Source organism: Salvelinus namaycush, chromosome 20, assembly GCF_016432855.1.
Source record: "Salvelinus namaycush isolate Seneca chromosome 20, SaNama_1.0, whole genome shotgun sequence".
Classification (NCBI taxonomy): Eukaryota; Metazoa; Chordata; class Actinopteri; order Salmoniformes; family Salmonidae; genus Salvelinus; species Salvelinus namaycush.
In genome coordinates, this window is record NC_052326.1 from 4,331,651 (window position 1) to 4,349,308 (window position 17,658).

The following is a 17,658-nucleotide window of genomic DNA, read 5'->3' on the forward strand; positions in this document are numbered from 1 at the left end:
CATCACAGTGCAAGCTGTGTTGCTACAGATGCTGCTGGTTCAATACACATGCCGGCCTCGACTGGCAGATCCATGAGATGACTGAAGGTTTTTGGTTTCTCTTCCTCTAAAAACCCAAATAAATAATTCTAAATAACAAACTGGCTTTAATTACAAATTAGTAACAATAATTTAATTACAAATTAGTAACAATGTTTCACCCCATGTTCAAGAATGACCGTTAATTTTACGTTATTTGAAAACGAAATCATCTCCAAAATATATATATTTTTTAAACAAAGCGATTATTATGATTAATTTAGAATTATACAAAAGCCCCTTGGATATTCTCACAGATATATTATTAACCCTGTTATTGCAGGACAATATTTATTGGTCATATAGGTCATGGCTCATAGGTCATGGCTCCTGAGTGGCGCACAATGGGATTGCCTTGCAGTTCTCCAGCTGTATCCACTGAAATAGCCGTGGGCGCGCAAGGTTCACGGCAGGGGGCATGGGATGGGCCACAGAGCGGCGCACAGAAGACGGACCTAGCCCATGGGGAAGGGCATTGCGCTAATAATGGTGCTGACTAGGGAAACGTTCCCGCTGTTCTTAGTGCCAGTCTGCACGTTCAGACTTAAACAATGTAACTAATAAGGGCGTGAAAAATTCCCCTTAGATATGAATTTGGAGGGTAGATATTATTAAATATTAAAGCATTAGACCTCTCACTAAAGCCACCACTCAAATGTTATACTTAAATCCAAACTGGAATTAATGAAAAATGACATGAAAAGCACACATTTGTAAATCCCAAACTCTAAAAGTACACTTGTAGCCCGATTAGCAGGACAATAGACTCTTTATAGCCAGGCTACTGTACTGTAGGTGTGAAAGTCACACCTTTCCAGTACTCCTCATCGCGCCCCAAACTCCACCCTCAACAGTTACCATTCAAAAACGAGCTGTTTTGCTAAAAAAAAAAAAAAATGACATCGTTTTCATCAAGCCAGCTTCTTTCTATGGTGCTACCCGTTCCAGGGTTAGGACTGTAACCACCAGAGGACTTGAAAATGAGCCAGAGCTGAGAGGATCACCCCAACTAAAAGGTATTTTGGTTCAGTGCATTTTCTTTAAAGAAAAGGTATATAGCCTATTAATGTGCAGGCATACTGTCACGCCCTGACCTTAGTTATCTCTGTTTTCTTTATTATTTTGGTTAGGTCAGGGTGCGACGAGGGTGGGTATGCTTGTTTTGTATTGTCTAGGTTTTTTTTAAGTCTAGGGGTTTAGTAGGTCTAGGTATTTGTATGTCTATGGTGGCCTGATTATGGTTCCCAATCAGAGGCAGCTGTTTATCGTTGTCTCTGATTGGGGACCATATTTAGGTTGCCATTTCCCCTTGGGTATTTGTGGGTTCTTATTCTATGTTTTGTTGCCTGTCTGCACTAGCCATATTAGCTAAACGGTTCGTTTTGTTCGTTTTGTTCAGTGTTCATTCTTTAAATAAAGAATAATGTACGCTTATCACGCTGCGCCTTGGTCTCCTCCCTACGACGGCCGTGGCACATACTGTGTAATAAAATCGATAATTAAATACAGGATAAATAACATTTAAAAAATGTAAAACATTGTGTACTGAAAACGTGAAGGCGTTTTTGTAGAGCATACAACCATGCCGACAACCATCCGTGGAGATCAGTGGACAAAGGGCTGGACAACAGGCAGCACCGAAAAAACGCATGGTTGCCAAGAAAGCGGTTAGTTTTGCTAGATTCTTAGAATTTGTATGCAGTACTTGTGTGTTGGAGTCACTTTTAATTCTTAATTTATCTACCGTTTCTAACATAGGCCACTGTAATCGATGGGGGCTCAGGGCGGTACCATTCTGCTCATTTGATGAAGGTGCACATGGATCTGATTCAAACTTTGAAGACCGAGATCGAGTCATTGAAGGCAGACCAGCAGAAAGGGAAACATTATCTGATCCACCACCGACAGGCAGAGTCAACATACCTCACGGGTTCATCCGGTCGTCAGTTCACGTTCAAGGCACACTTAACCAGCATGGCTACCACAGCATTCTACAGCGATACGCCATCCCATCTGGTTTGCGCTTAGTGGGGCTATCATTTGTTTTTCAACTGGACAATGACCCAAAACACATCTACAGACTGTGTAAGGGCTATTTGACCAAGAAGGAGAGTGATTGAGTGCTGCATCAGATGACCTGGCCTCCGCAATCCCCTGACCTCAACCAAATTGAAATGATTTGGGATGAGTCGGACCACAGAGTGAAGGAAAATCAGCCAACAAGTGTTCAGCATATGTGGGAACTCCAAGACTGTTGGTAAAGCATTCCAGGTGAAGCTGGTTGAGATAGTGGCAAGAGTGTGCAAAGCTGTCATCAAGGCAAAGCGTGGTTATTTGAAGAATCTCAAATATAAAAAATATTTAGATTTGTTTAACACTTTTTTGGTTACTACATGATAACATATGTATTATTTCATAGTTTTGATGTCTTCACTATTATTGTACAATGTAGAAAATAGTAAAAATAAAGAAAAAGCCTGAAACTTTTGAACGGTAGTGTACATTGTAATTATGACCACTTCCGGACAGGGTTGGGGAGTAACGGATTACATGTAAGTGTGACAGTTACATGTAAGGGATTACCCAAAAACTGTAACTGTAATGTTAAAATATAGTTGTAGACGGATGAACCTTGTCACGTGTCTATTCAATGTTTGATTCAACAAGTAAAGCCTTTCAGTACCCGTAGCGTTTGGGTAGCCATCCAAGACATATTTTATGTCTGATAAGAACGTCTCAGTGTCGTTTGGCTTCCCTGGAATGGGGTCAAAGGTGCAAAAGTTATTGACGATTTTGTCAAGGCACTCCGTGCTAAGAGCGCGGAGAGGGTTGGCTTCATCCTGTTTTGAATTTTGGGCCGAAAGGCCAAGAGGAGAAGCCAAGCTTTGGCTTTGTTGGCAAGGAGGCGACATATTACTCAGTGCCGAAGGGTGGTATTCTTCTGCATAGCAGAGTCCACTTGGGCACTTAGTACTTATTTTAGACACGTGAGTGACGCACTTGCGCCGTTTGGCCTCATACTTATCTGTCATGGTTTGCAGGTAGAGGTCTTGAGTGCAGAGCAAGAGATTCAGTGATGAGATTTTCTCCGCTTGCTTGAAGTAAATTTTTTCCATCTTCCTCACCTGGGTCCTCATCATTCATTTGGTCAGCGACTTCAATGAGTTCGCTGTTTTGTCATCCAACTTGGACATTGTGTTCGTTAACTGATCGTCTTTGGTCTGCAGCATTTGGACTCGACCATTATTGCTTTGTTCATCAACTGTACGCATGTTATGAATTTGTGCACCCGTTTGTAGCTAACTCATCAGATTTATCTAGTTTGAGTGGACTTCTTCTTATTTATTTTGGGCTAAATCGAGTTGTTCCTCTAGAAGATTTTGTTGAAGAGTTTGTGCTCATTCGTCGTCATAAGTTTTTGCCATTTCTTTAAATTTTTCTGTTTTCAAACGCAGTTCCTCGGCTAGCAGTATCTTTTCCTTTTCTGCTTTTTTATTTGTGTCCTGGTTGTTTCCAATTTAACTTTCTTGTTAATTCGAACGAGACAACGATATCCAATCACTTGAGATCGGTTGGATATTATGAAGTGTAACCAGTTGTTACAGATGTGAGACGTCATTGTGCGCTCACATTGGTGGCGATTGCTGGCGATTCTTTACCACAAGCGGTCCCTTACCGTCATGCCGAACTAGCTGCAAGCCGGATAGGTCCTAAAAAAGGATTTTCGCCCATGTTCATGATAAAGTGCTGAAAAATATGTTTCAAATTCGTGACCCAGAAACGGTATCTCCCGTCATGCCGAACTAGCGGCATGCCAGATAGGGCCTACATTTTTTTTATGAGAATTCTACAGATTGAATTGGATATGAAGTTGGAAGAGAGAGGTATGATCCAAAAAAGATACAGTAATGAGACAATTGTGATTACCAGCCATGGTGAACAATATTACATGTGAAAAATAAACGTTTTGTCATTTGGATATTCACGAGTGAGAGTATTTTAATCACCACAAACTACATTTTAAACTAGCTTTGGTTTAGTCACTCATGTACAGAACAAACAATTTCAAAGCAAAAATAAGCCATAATGAATACATTCCATATTTAAATGCATCTCATCTAGTGAAGTGCTGCCATTTGAAAGCAAGTCCTCGTTGGTCATTGCCTGCCTCAGCCATGGGCACATCTGCATGATCCTGATCTTCCATTGGAGGAACAGGACAGCAATGCTGCTTCAGGTTGTTGTGCAGCACACCTGTAGCAATGATCAACTTGCAGCATCTTCTTGGCTTGAAACGAAGTGTATTGCGTAAACACTGGAATCGATTTTTCTATACTCCAAACATACGCTCGACCATCCCTCTCGTGCAGATATGAGCTCTGTTGTATCTTTGCTGCTCAGTTGTTGTGGGATTTATGTATGGAGTGACCAAGTAGTAGTCCACTATGTTGTCCTCTCTGAAACTGAGCACACAATGAAGAGTTGAGAAAAATCCTTGAATCGTGAGTTGCACCTTTCCAACGGGCAATAATGTTTGAGACCTCTAAATTAGGAGTGCATACACCCTGAACATTGATGGAAAACCAGTTCTTACGGTTCTTGTACTCCTCAGCATCAGGAGTTGATGGACACTTGATGGGAACATGACATCCATCTATACAGCCATCACTCCTGGGAAGTGCCCATATTCATAGAATTGTACTTTATAGTTGGCTTGGCCAGCAGCATCAGGAAACTTGATGTAAAGACTCATCAGTTCACAAATGGCCCTGCTGACTTTGTGAACTATTCTACAGTCATAGCCAAAAGTTCTGAGAATGACACAAATATTAATTTTCACAAAGTCTGCTGCCTCAGTTTATATGATGGCAATTTGCATATACTCCAGAATGTTATGAAGAGTGATAAGATGAATTGCAATTAATTGCAAAGTCTATCTTTGCCATGCAAATGAACTGAATCACCAAAAATCATTTCCACTGCATTTCAGCTGTGCCACAAAAGGACCAGCTGACAGTGATTCTCTCGTTAACACAGGTGTGATTGTTGACGAGGACAAGGCTGGAGATCACTCTGTCATGCTGATTTGAGTTCGAATAATAGACTGGAAGCTTCAAAAGGAGGGTGTTGCTTGGAATCATTGTTCTTCCTCTGTCAATCATGGTTACCTGCAAGGAGACACGTGCCGTCATCATTGCTTTGCAAAAAAAGGGCTTCACAGGCAACGATATTCCTGCCAGTAAGATTGCACCTAAATCAACCATTTATCGGATCATCAAGAACTTCAAGGAGAGCGGTTCAATTGTTGTGAAGAAGGCTTCAGGGAGCCCAAGAAAGTCCAGCAAGCGCCAGGACCGTCTCCTAAAGTTGATTCAGCTGCGGGATCGGGGCACCACCAGTACAGAGCTTGCTCAGGAATGGCAGCAGGCAGGTGTGAGTGCATCTGCACGCACAGTGAGGTGAAGACTTTTGAAGGATGGCCTGGTGTCAAGAAGGGCAGCAAAGAAGCCACTTCTCTCCAGGAAAAACATCAGGGACAGACTGATATTCTGCAAAAGGTACAGGGATTGGACTGCTGAGGACTGGGGTAAAGTCATTTTCTCTGATGAATCCCCTTTCCGAATGTTTGGGGCATCCGGAAAAAAGCTTGTCCGGAGAAGACAAGGTGAGCGCTACCATCAGTCCTGTGTCATGCCAACAGTAAAGCATCCTGAGACCATTCATGTGTGGGGTTGCTTCTCAGCCAAGGGAGTGGGCTCACTCACAATTTTGCCCAAGAACACAGCCATGAATAAAGAATGGTACCAACACGTCCTCCGAGAGCAACTTCTCCCAACCATCCAGGAACAGTTTGGTGACGAACAATGCCTTTTCCAGCATGATAGAGCACCTTTCCATAAGGCAAAAGTGATAACTAAGTGGCTCGGGGAACAAAACATCAATATTTTGGGTCCATGACCAGGAAACTCCCCAAACCTTAATCCCATTGAGAACTTGTGGTCAATCCTCAAGAGGCGGGTGGACGAATAAAACCCCACAAATTCTGACAAACTCCAAGCATTGATTATGCAAGAATGGGCTGCCATCAGTCAGGATGTGGCCCAGAAGTTAATTGACAGCATGCCAGGGCGGATTGCAGAGGTCTTGAAAAAGAAGGGTCAACACTGCAAATATTGACTCTTTGCATCAACTTCATGTAATTGTCAATAAAAGCTTTTGACACTTATGAAATGCTTGTAATTATACTTCAGTATTCCATAGTAACATCTGACAAAAATATCTAAAGACACTGAAGCAGCAAACTTTGTGGAAATTAATATTTGTGTCATTCTCAAAACTTTTGGCCACGACTGTACATGCAGTTGCTTCACTGGCACCACACAAATCACCAGTTTCAAGATGAAACATTCCAGATGCCAAAAACCTCAAAGTGATCAGAACTTGGAGAGAATTGGGTAAAGGCCTTCCTCTTTGAGACAGAGAGGAAAGTCTAGGCTCAAGCAAAGATATTATCTCCAATGCATTTTCTTTGTACATACGAAAGCGGTCTCAAAGCTATTTCATCAAAGTAATTTAATAGATTACTCCTTTCCACAAGTACTCATCTGGTTGGCTTCTGTAGTGCATGTTGGTCTTCATTTAGATATTCCAAATAGTCCATGCTCCCTCACAAACAGCACTAAGCAGAAGTTAAACCTGCCTCTTTGAAGGATTAATTTAAGTTTTAATATAGTACTAGAGTAGCTCTTATCCTCCCTCTTGCAATCGGCTTTGTTTAATCCAGAACAGGCTAAATTTATGACTATTTTAAGATAAGTCTGTGCAAGTCGCTTTGAGTTAAGAGAGCTCAAACAGGCCTTTTAGTCTGGGACTAGGCTCAAGCCTTGTCTGTGAAACCGGCTCGTAATGTATTGCTATGGTGTGCTACAACCTTAACTTCCCCCAGGTGGTTCGGTTACTGTTGCATTGTTCAGGAGTTTCCAACTTTAATTTTCTCTCCTTTTCTCACCTCTTCTCTCTTTTTTTCTTCTTGTTTTGTCTGTTAGTGGAAAACAGAGCAAATTATAATTTCATGTATTGCACAGTTCAAAGCCGTGTCAGCAGAAACTATTTCCTCTGCCATCTGCTTTGATTTGTGCCAGCATCTCTTAAATCAGAAGATGGATTGATGCTTGCCATCACCCACACATATCTCAGAAACCATACCCAGTACAGGAGAATGTTTGAGCGTTTGACAATATGTCAGAGTCGTGTGTATAGGTGGCAGGGAAGTCAGGCGCAGGAGAATCAAACTTAAGGTAATGGAGTTGTTTAATAACAATAAATAAAACATAACTCCAAAACTATAATAACAATAAAACAAAGTGGGTACGAGGACCCGTCGCGCACCAATACAAACCAACACGAAACCGAACATCAAACAATCTCTGACAAAGACATGAGGGGAAACAGAGGGTTAAATACACAACAGGTAATGAGTGGGATTGAATCCAGGTGTGTAGGAAGACAAGACAAAACCAATGGAAAATGGATCAATGAAGGCTAGAAGACCGGTGACGTCGACTGCCGAGCACCGCCCGAACAAGGAGAGGCTTCGACTTCGGCAGAAGTCGTGACACAATACATGAGATAAAGTTGCTGTATTGTTGCTGTACAAACTCATATTTCAATTCACAATGAACTCCAAACATAATAATAAACACTCAATTTAAGTAAAAACATGGTTTGAGACTGTATTACCAGCAAATTGTCTTCAGGGAGGCTTGACCCTATAGTGTCCATATTAGGACACTCTCAGCATGAGTTGTGTCATCGGGACTTGTGGCATCTGGGAGTTGTGTCATCAGAACTTGAGTCAATTTTTTTTAGAATAATTTTAATAATTTTGGTCCGGTTTGAAATGCTGTGCAGCTGATAAAGACTTCATAAAGCCTTAATAAAGCCTTCATAAACACTACATACATGTGTTACAGTTCATCTATAACCATATCATGAGTTATAAAGGGTTCATTAATGTGGCATAACTGTCTGACATAACACCAATATCAAATGTGACATAACACACTATGTCAAATATGACATAAACCTGTGCTTTATAAAGGGTGCCATAAGCACCGCTTAAAGCACAGAGTAAAAGGCCAGCAACATTACGTATTATTCAGAGCCCCATGAAATGACACCATGTATAATCAAATCAAATCACATGCATTGGTCACATACACATATTTAGCAGATGTTATTGCAGGTGTAGCGAAATGCTTGTGTTCCTATCTCCAATAGTGCAGTAATATCTAACAATTCACAACAATAAACACAAATGTTAAGTTGTAACGGCTGTCGTCGGTGGAAGAAGGTGAGGACCAAGGTGCAGCGTGATAAGTGTTCATGATGTTTAATAATCATCAAAACAGAACACTGAATAACAAAATAACAAAGAAACAACCGAAAACAGTTCTGTCTGGTGCAGACACACAAAGACTGAAAACAACCACCCACAAAACCCAACAGAAAACAGGCTACCTAAATATGGTTCCCAATCAGAGACAATGACTAACCCCTGCCTCTGATTGAGAACCATATCAGGCCAAACAAGAAAAACAACACAGAAACACAAAACATAGATAACCCACCCAACTCACGCCCTAACCACACTAAAACAAAGAAAATCCAAAAGAACTATGGTCAGAACGTGACATAAGTAAAAGAATGGAGTTAAGAAATATATAAATATTATGACGAGCAATGTCGGACTGGCATTGACTAAAATACAGTAGAAAACAGTATATACATATGAAATGAGTAAGCAGTATGTAAACATTATTAAAGTGACTAGTGTTCCATTATTAAAGTGATCAGTGATGCAGGGTTGAGTAACCGGGTGGTAGCCGGCTAGTGATGGCTATTTAACAGTCTGATGGCCTTGAGATTGAAGCTGTTTTTCAGTCTCTCGGACCCAGCTTTGATGCAACTGTACTGACCTCGCCTTCCGGATGATAGTGAGGTGAACAGGCAGTGGCTTCGATGGTTGTTGTCATTTTTGGCCTTCCTGTGACATCGGGTGCTGTAGTTTTCCCTCGGTGATGCGTTGTGCAGACCGCACCACCCTCTGGAGAGCCCTGCGGTTGTGGGCGGTGCAGTTTCTGTACCAGGTGGTGAAACAGCCCGACAGGATGCTCTCAATTGTGCATCTGTAAAAGTTTTGTGAGGGTTTTAGGTGACAAGCTAAATTCTTCAGCCTCCTGAGGTTGAAGAAGCGCTGCTGCACCTTCTTCACCCCACTGTCTGTGTGGGTAGACCATTTCAGTTTGTCGGTGATGTGTATGCCAAGGAACTTAAAACTTTCCACCTTCTCCACTGGTGTCCCGTCGATGTGGATCGGGCGGTGTTCCCACTGCTGTTTCTTGAAGTCCACAAGCATCTAATTTGTTTTGTTGAAGTTGAGTGAAAGGTTATTTTCCTGACACCACACTCGCAGAGCCTTCACCTCCTCCCTGTAGGCTGTCTCATCATTGTTGTTAATCAAGCCTACTACTGTTGTGTCTTCTGCAAACTTGATGATTGAGTTGGAGGCGTGCATGGCCACGCAGTCATGGGTGAACAAGGAGTACAGGAGTGGGCTGAGCACGCACCCTTGTGGGGCCCCAGTGTTGAGGATCAGCGAAGTGGAGGTGTTGTTTCCTACCTTCACCACCTGGGGGCGGCCCGTCAGGAAATCCAGGACCCAGTTTCACAGGGCAGGGTTCAGACCCAGGGCCTCGAGCTTAATGATGAGCTTGGAGGGTACTATGGTATTGAATGCTGAGCTACAGTGCCTTGCAAAAGTATTCATCCCCCTTGGCGTTTTTCCTACATTGTTGCATTACAACCTGTAATTTAAAAGTATTTTTATTTGGATTTCATGTACTGGACATCCAAAAAATAGTCCAATTGGTGAAGTGAAATGAAAAAAATAACTTGTTTCAAAATATGTACTCATCCCCTTTACTATGAAGCCCCTAAATAAGATCTGGTGCAACCAATCAACTTCAGAAGTCACATAATTAGTTAGATTGCACACAGGTGGAATTTATTTAAGTGTCACATGATCTGTCACATGATCTCGGTATATCTACACCTGTTCTGAAAGGCCCCAGAGTCTGCAACACCACTAAGCAAGGGGCACCACCAAGCAAGCAGCACCATGAAGACCAAGGAGCTCTCCAAACAGGTCAGGGACAAAGTTGTGGAGAAGTACAGATCAGAGTTGGGTTATAAAAAAATATCTGAAACTTTGAACATCCCACAGAACACCATTAAATTCATTATTAAAAAATGGAAAGAATATGGCACCACAACAAACCTGCCAAGAGAGGGCCGCCCACCAAAACTCACGGACCAGACAAGGAGGGCATTAATCAGAGAGGCAACAAATATACCAAAGATAACCCTGAAGGAGCTGCAAAGCTCCACAGCGGAGATTGGAGTATCTGTCCATAGGACCACCTTAAGCCGTACACTCCACAGAGCTGGGCTTTACAGAAGAGTGGCCAGAAAAAGCTATTGCTTAAAGAAAACAACTGGTGTTTGCCAAAAGGCATGTGGGACACTCCCCAAACATATGGAAGAAGGTACTCTGGTCAGATGAGGCTAAAATTGAGCTTTTTGGCCATCAAGGAAAACGCTATGTCTGGCTCAAACCCAACACCTCTCATCACCTCACGAACATGATCCCCACAGTGAAGCATGGTGGTGGCGGCATCATGAAGTGGGGATGTTTTGCATTGGCACGGACTGGGAAACTGGTCAGAATTGAAGGAATGATGGATGGGGCTAAATACAGGGAAATTCGTGAGGGAAACCTGTTTCAGTCTTCTAGAGATTTGAGACTGGGACGGAGGTTCACCTTCTAGCAGGACAATGACCCTAACCATACTGCTACAGCAACACTCGAGTGGTTTAAGGGAAAACATTTAAATGTCTTGGAATGGCCTAGTCAAAGCCCAGACCTCATTCCAATTGAGAATCTGTGGTATGACTTAAAGATTGCTTTACACCAGCGGAACCCATCCAACTTGATGGAGTTAGAGCAGTTTTGCCTTGAAGAATGGGCAAAAATCCCAGTGGCTAGATGTGCCAAGCTTATAGAGACATACCCCAAGAGACTTACAACTGTAATTGCTGCAAAAGGTGGCTCTACAAAGTATTAACTTTGGGGGGTGAATAGTTATGCACGCTCAAGTTCTGTTTTTTTGTCTTATTTCTTGTTTGTTTCACAATAAAAAATATTTAGCATCTTCAAAGTGCTAGGCATGTTGTGTAAATCAAATGATACAAACCCCCTAAAAAGCCATTTTAATTCCAGGTTGTAAGGCAACAAAATAGGAAAAATGCCACGGTGGGTGAATACTTTTGCAAGTCATTGAACAGCATTCTTACACAGGTATTTTTCTTGTCCAGATGCGATAGGGCAGGGTGCAGTGTGACGGCGATTGCATCGTCTGTGGACGTATTGGGGCGGTAAGCAAATTGGAGTGGGTCTAGGGTGACAGGTAAGGTGGAGGTGATATGATCCTTGACTAGTCTCTCAAAGCACTTCATGATAGAAGTGAGTGCTACGGGGCGGTAGTAATTTAGTTCAGTTACCTTTGCATTCTTGGGAACAGGGACAATAGTGGCCATCTTGAAGCATGTGGTGACAGCAGACTGGGATAGGGAGATATTGAATATGTTGGTAAAACACACCAGCCAGCTGGTCTGTGCATGCTCTGAGGACTCGCCTAGGGATGCCGTCTGGGCCGGCAGCCTTGTGTATCATGACACAAGGCAAGACCCAGATGCAGACACAGGAGGCAGATGGTTGGAGTCTTACAATGTTTATTAATCCAAAAGGAGTAGGCAAGAGAATGGTTGTGAACAGGCTAAAGGTCAAAACCAGATCAGAGTCCAGGAGGTACAGAGTGGCAGACAGGCTCGTGGTCAAGGCAGGCAGAAAGGTCAGGCAGGCGGGTACAGAGTCCAGAAACAGGCAAGGGTCAAAACCGGGAGGACTAGAAAAAGGAGAATAGTAAAAAGCAGGAGAACGTGAAAAACGCTTGTTGACTTGGAAAACATACCAGACGAACTGGCACAGAGAGACAGGAAACACAGGGATAAATACACTGGGGAAAATAAGTGACACCTGGAGGGGGTGGAGACAATCACAGGGACAGGTGAAACAGATCAGGGCGTGACATTGTGAGGGTTAACACGTTTAAATGTCTTACTCACATCGGCCACAGAGAAGGAGAGCCCACAGTCTTTGGTAGCTGGCTGCGTCGGTGGCACTGTGTTATCCTCAAAGCGGGCAAAGAACGTGTTTAGGTTGTCTGGGAGCAAGCGTCGGTGTCCGCAACGTAGCTGGTTTTCCTTTTGTAGTCCGTGATTGTCTGTCGACCCTGCCACATACGTCTCGTGTCTGAGCCGTTGAATTGCGACTCGACTCTACTGACGTTTCACCTGTTTGATTGCCTTACAGAGGGAATGACCACTTTGTATTCTGCCATATTCCCAGTCACCTTGCCATGGTTAAATGCGGTGGTTCGCGCTTTCAGTTTAGCACGAATGCTGCCATCTATCCACGGTTTCTGGTTAGGGTAGGTTTTAATAGTCACAGTGGGTACAACATCTCCTATACACTTCTTGATAAACTCCGTAACCATCTCGGTGTACACGTCAATATTATTCTCAGAAGCTAACCGGAACATATCCCAGTCTTCGTAATCAAAACAATCTTGAAGCGTGGATTCCAATTGGTCAGACCAGCATTGAAAAGTCCTTAGCACGGGTAGTTCCTGTTTGAGTTTCTGCCTATTGGAAGGGAGGAGCAAAATGGAGTCATGGTCAGATTTGCCGAAAGGAGGGCGGGGGAGGGCCTTGTATGCATCCCGGAAGTTGGAGTAGCAATGGTCAAGTGTTTTTCCAGCACGAGTGCTACAGTCGACATGCTGATAGAATTTAGGAAGCCTTTTCCTCAAATTTGCTTTGTTAAAATCCCCTACTACAATAAATGCAGCCTCAGGATGTATGGTTTCCAGTTTGCATAAAGTCCAGTGAAGTTCTTTGAGGACCGTCGTGGTATCGGCTTGAGGGGAGATATACACGGCTGTGACAATAACCGAAGAGAATTCTCTTGGGAGATAATATGGTCGGCATTTGATTGGGTTATTCTAGTTTGGGTGAACAAAAGGACTTGCGTTCCTGTATGTTATTACAATTACACCATGAGTTGTTAATGGAATGGTCTGCCGATCCATGTGATAAACGCAGACTCGGCCTCAACTTTTAAGTCTTTACTGAACACTCATCTCTTCAGTAGGTCCTATGATTCAGTGCAGGGGCGCAACTTTGGATTTAGAAGTGGGGGGGGGGGGGGGGGGGTTACATACATAAAAACATTGTATCCTGCAGGCAGAAAATATCCAGATAAAATAAATATCCTAAATAAATCACATTGGCTACGCATGGCTTGTCTGCAACGATCTTGAAATATTGTATCAACTATCAACTGGGTCGCCCCAAAATTCGTGCTAGCAAATTTGTATAAAATATTCTGGGCCAGTGAGCTTGGGACAGACACAGCTGTATGCTATTTGTGCAAGGGATAAGGAATCAAGGTATTTTATGACATTTCCAATGGATCAGAGCATTACATTTTTCCCTTTTCATGCTGAATAGTTATTGAAAGGGAGCTAGAAATATTGTTCAAATACTTTGAAGAACTATTGTCATTCTCAATTGATTCGAAAAACAGATTTTGTTTGCTTGTTGTTTGAGATGAAAAAAAGACTGAAGCTCCACAGCTCATTAGTGGTGGTGAGTTAAGACAATCAGAAATACTCTCAGACATCCCCAAATGGGCACATTTATAGGCCTACATTTGCGCGCAGGCCAGGTAGACTAGTCCTACTTCTATATGCGTAATCAGGTGCGTGTCCTTACTCAACATTGATGGGAGCGTTTCAAACAAAAGACAATGAATAAACTGACAAAACTCGTAAATGTAATGAAATAAACAAAAACTTGTTTCTCACAAGTGTAGCATACACTACATGACCAAAAGTATGTGGAGACCTGCTCATCGAACATCTCAGTCCAAAATCATGGGCATTAATATGGAGTTGGTCCCCCCCTTTGCTGCTATAACAGCCTCCACTCTTCTGGGAAGGCTTTCCACTAGATGGTGGAATATTGCTGCGGGGATTTGCTTCTATTCAGCCATGAGCATTTGTGAGGTGGAGCTCTGATGTTGTGCGATTAGGCCTGGCTTGCAGTCGGCGTTCCAATTCATCCCAAAGGTGTTCACTGGGGTTGAGGTCAGGCTAGTCAAGTTCTTCCACACTGATCTGGACAAACCATATCTGTATGGACCTCGCTTTCTGCACGGGGGCATTGTCATGCTGGAACAGGAAAGGGCCTTCCCCATACTGTTGCCACAAAGTTGGAAGCACAGAATCGTCTAGAATGTTATTATATGCTGTAGCGTTAAGACTTCCCTTCACTGGAACTAAGGGGCCTAGCCGGAACCATTCAAAACATCCCCTGACCATTATTCCTTCTCCACCAAACTTTACATTTGGCACTTTGCATTGGGCAGGTAGCGTTCTCCTGGCATCCACCAAACCCAAATTCGTTCGTCGGACTGCCAGATGGTGAAGTGTGATTCATCACTCCAAAGAACCCTTTTCCACTGCTCCTGAGTCCAATGGCGGCGAGCTTTACACCACTCCAGCCGACGCTTGGTATTGTGCATGGTGATCGTTGGCTTGTGTGTGGCTGCTCGGCCATGGAAACTCAATTCATGAAGCTCCCAATGAACAGTTATTGTGCTGACGTTGCTGCCAGAGGCATTTTGGAACTCTGTAGTGAGTGTTGCAACCGAGGACAGTCGATTTTTGCATGCTACACTTCAGTACTCGGCGGTCCCGTTCTTTGAGCTTGTGTGGCCTACCACTTCACGTCTGAGCTGTTGTTGCTCCTAGGTGTTCCCACTTCACAATAGCAGCACTTACAGTTGAGCGTGGCAGCTCTAGCAGGGCAGAAATTGGACGAACTGACTTGCTGGAAAGGTGTCATTCTATGACGGTGCCACGTTGAAAGTCACTGAGCCTTTCAGTATGGGCCATTCTACTGCCAATGCTTGTCTATGAAGATTGCATGGCTGTGTGCTCGATTTTATACACCTGTCAGCAACAGGTGTGACTGACACTAATTTGAAGGGGTGTCCATATATTTTTGGTAATGTAGTGTAGGTTGTGAGTTCTGCAAAACACATGTCCACCCCGACAATGAGAACGAACGGTAAACGACTAGTAATAATAATATATTAAATGCATTAACAGAAATTACCATAACCAAACAAACATTGCAGATTAGAAATTATGGGAATTAACGGTAAATGTAGGATTCTACTGGTATGTAATTGGAAATTTATAGACACAGCAAACAATGCACACAATGAAGTTATGAAACAATGAATAGCCTTCTAGCTGCTGCCGAACCTGCTGCTGGCAAACGCCCTTCACTCATCAACTCCGGACTTGTCTCGTCATCATTACATACACCTGGTTCCAATCCCCACTCTATCACTGTATATATACACTACCTCTGTCATTTGTCTTTGTCGGTCATTGTAAATGTTGCTTGTTTTCCTGAGAGGAATCTCTCCTACTATTTCCTGAGTACTTTATTATTTTGCACTTTGGGTTTCGTCCCGCTTTTATATATATACACTGCTCAAAAAAATAAAGGGAACACTTAAACAACACAATGTAACTCCAAGTCAATCACACTTCTGTGAAATCAAACTGTCCACTTAGGAAGCAACACTGATTGACAATAAATTTCACATGCTGTTGTGCAAATGGAATAGACAAAAGGTGGAAATTATAGGCAATTAGCAAGACACCCCCAAAAAAGGAGTGATTCTGCAGGTGGTGACCACAGACCACTTCTCAGTTCCTATGCTTCCTGGCTGATGTTTTGGTCACTTTTGAATGCTGGCGGTGCTCTCACTCTAGTGGTAGCATGAGACGGAGTCTACAACCCACACAAGTGGCTCAGGTAGTGCAGTTCATCCAGGATGGCACATCAATGCGAGCTGTGGCAAAAAGGTTTGCTGTGTCTGTCAGCGTAGTGTCCAGAGCATGGAGGCGCTACCAGGAGACAGGCCAGTACATCAGGAGACGTGGAGGAGGCCGTAGGAGGGCAACAACCCAGCAGCAGGACCGCTACCTCCGACTTTGTGCAAGGAGGTGCACTGCCAGAGCCCTGCAAAATGACCTCCAGCAGGCCACAAATGTGCATGTGTCAGCATATGGTCTCACAAGGGGTCTGAGGATCTCATCTCGGTACCCAATGGCAGTCAGGCTACCTCTGGCGAGCACATGGAGGGCTGTGCGGCCCCACAAAGAAATGCCACCCCACACCATGACTGACCCATCGCCAAACCGGTCATGCTGGAGGATGTTGCAGGCAGCAGAACGTTCTCCACGGCGTCTCCAGACTCTGTCACGTCTGTCACATGTGCTCATGTGCTCAGTGTGAACCTGCTTTCATCTGTGAAGAGCACAGGGCGCCAGTGGCGAATTTGCCAATCTTGGTGTTCTCTGGCAAATGCCAAACGTCCTGCACGGTGTTGGGCTGTAAGCACAACCCCCACCTGTGGACGTCGGGCCCTCATACCACCCTCATGGAGTCTGTTTCTGACCGTTTGAGCAGACACATGCACATTTGTGGCCTGCTGGAGGTCATTTTGCAGGGCGCTGGCAGTGCACCTCCTTGCACAAAGGCGGAGGTAGCGGTCCTGCTGCTGGGTTGTTGCCCTCCTACGGCCTCCTCCACGTCTCCTGATGTACTGGCCTGTCTCCTGGTAGCGCCTCCATGCTCTGGACACTACGCTGACAGACACAGCAAACCTTTTTGCCACAGCTCGCATTGATGTGCCATCCTGGATGAACTGCACTACCTGAGCCACTTGTGTGGGTTGTAGACTCCGTCTCATGCTACCACTAGAGTGAGAGCACCGCCAGCATTCAAAAGTGACCAAAACATCAGCCAGGAAGCATAGGAACTGAGAAGTGGTCTGTGGTCACCACCTGCAGAATCACTCCTTTTTTGGGGGTGTCTTGCTAATTGCCTATAATTTCCACCTTTTGTCTATTCCATTTGCACAACAGCATGTGAAATTTATTGTCAATCAGTGTTGCTTCCTAAGTGGACAGTTTGATTTCACAGAAGTGTGATTGACTTGGAGTTACATTGTGTTGTTTAAGTGTTCCCTTTATTTTTTTGAGCAGTGTATATATGTATAGTGCTTTAATAAATTCAGTAGTTCTAAACCTGCAACTTCCTCCTGCCTACTCCTCTCTACACCAAAAGAACAGTAAGCAGCAGGATTTTTCGACCTCTTTGTTATAGGAGCGAAGCCTGGAGCACCTTGGGACTGCCATGGATGAGGTGCTCCGGACCGTACGCCAGCTGCAGGCTACACCACCACCTTCCAAGCTCCCCGTGGTTGTTCCAGCCACCCCACCACCATCTACATCACCCGGTCCTATCAGCAAC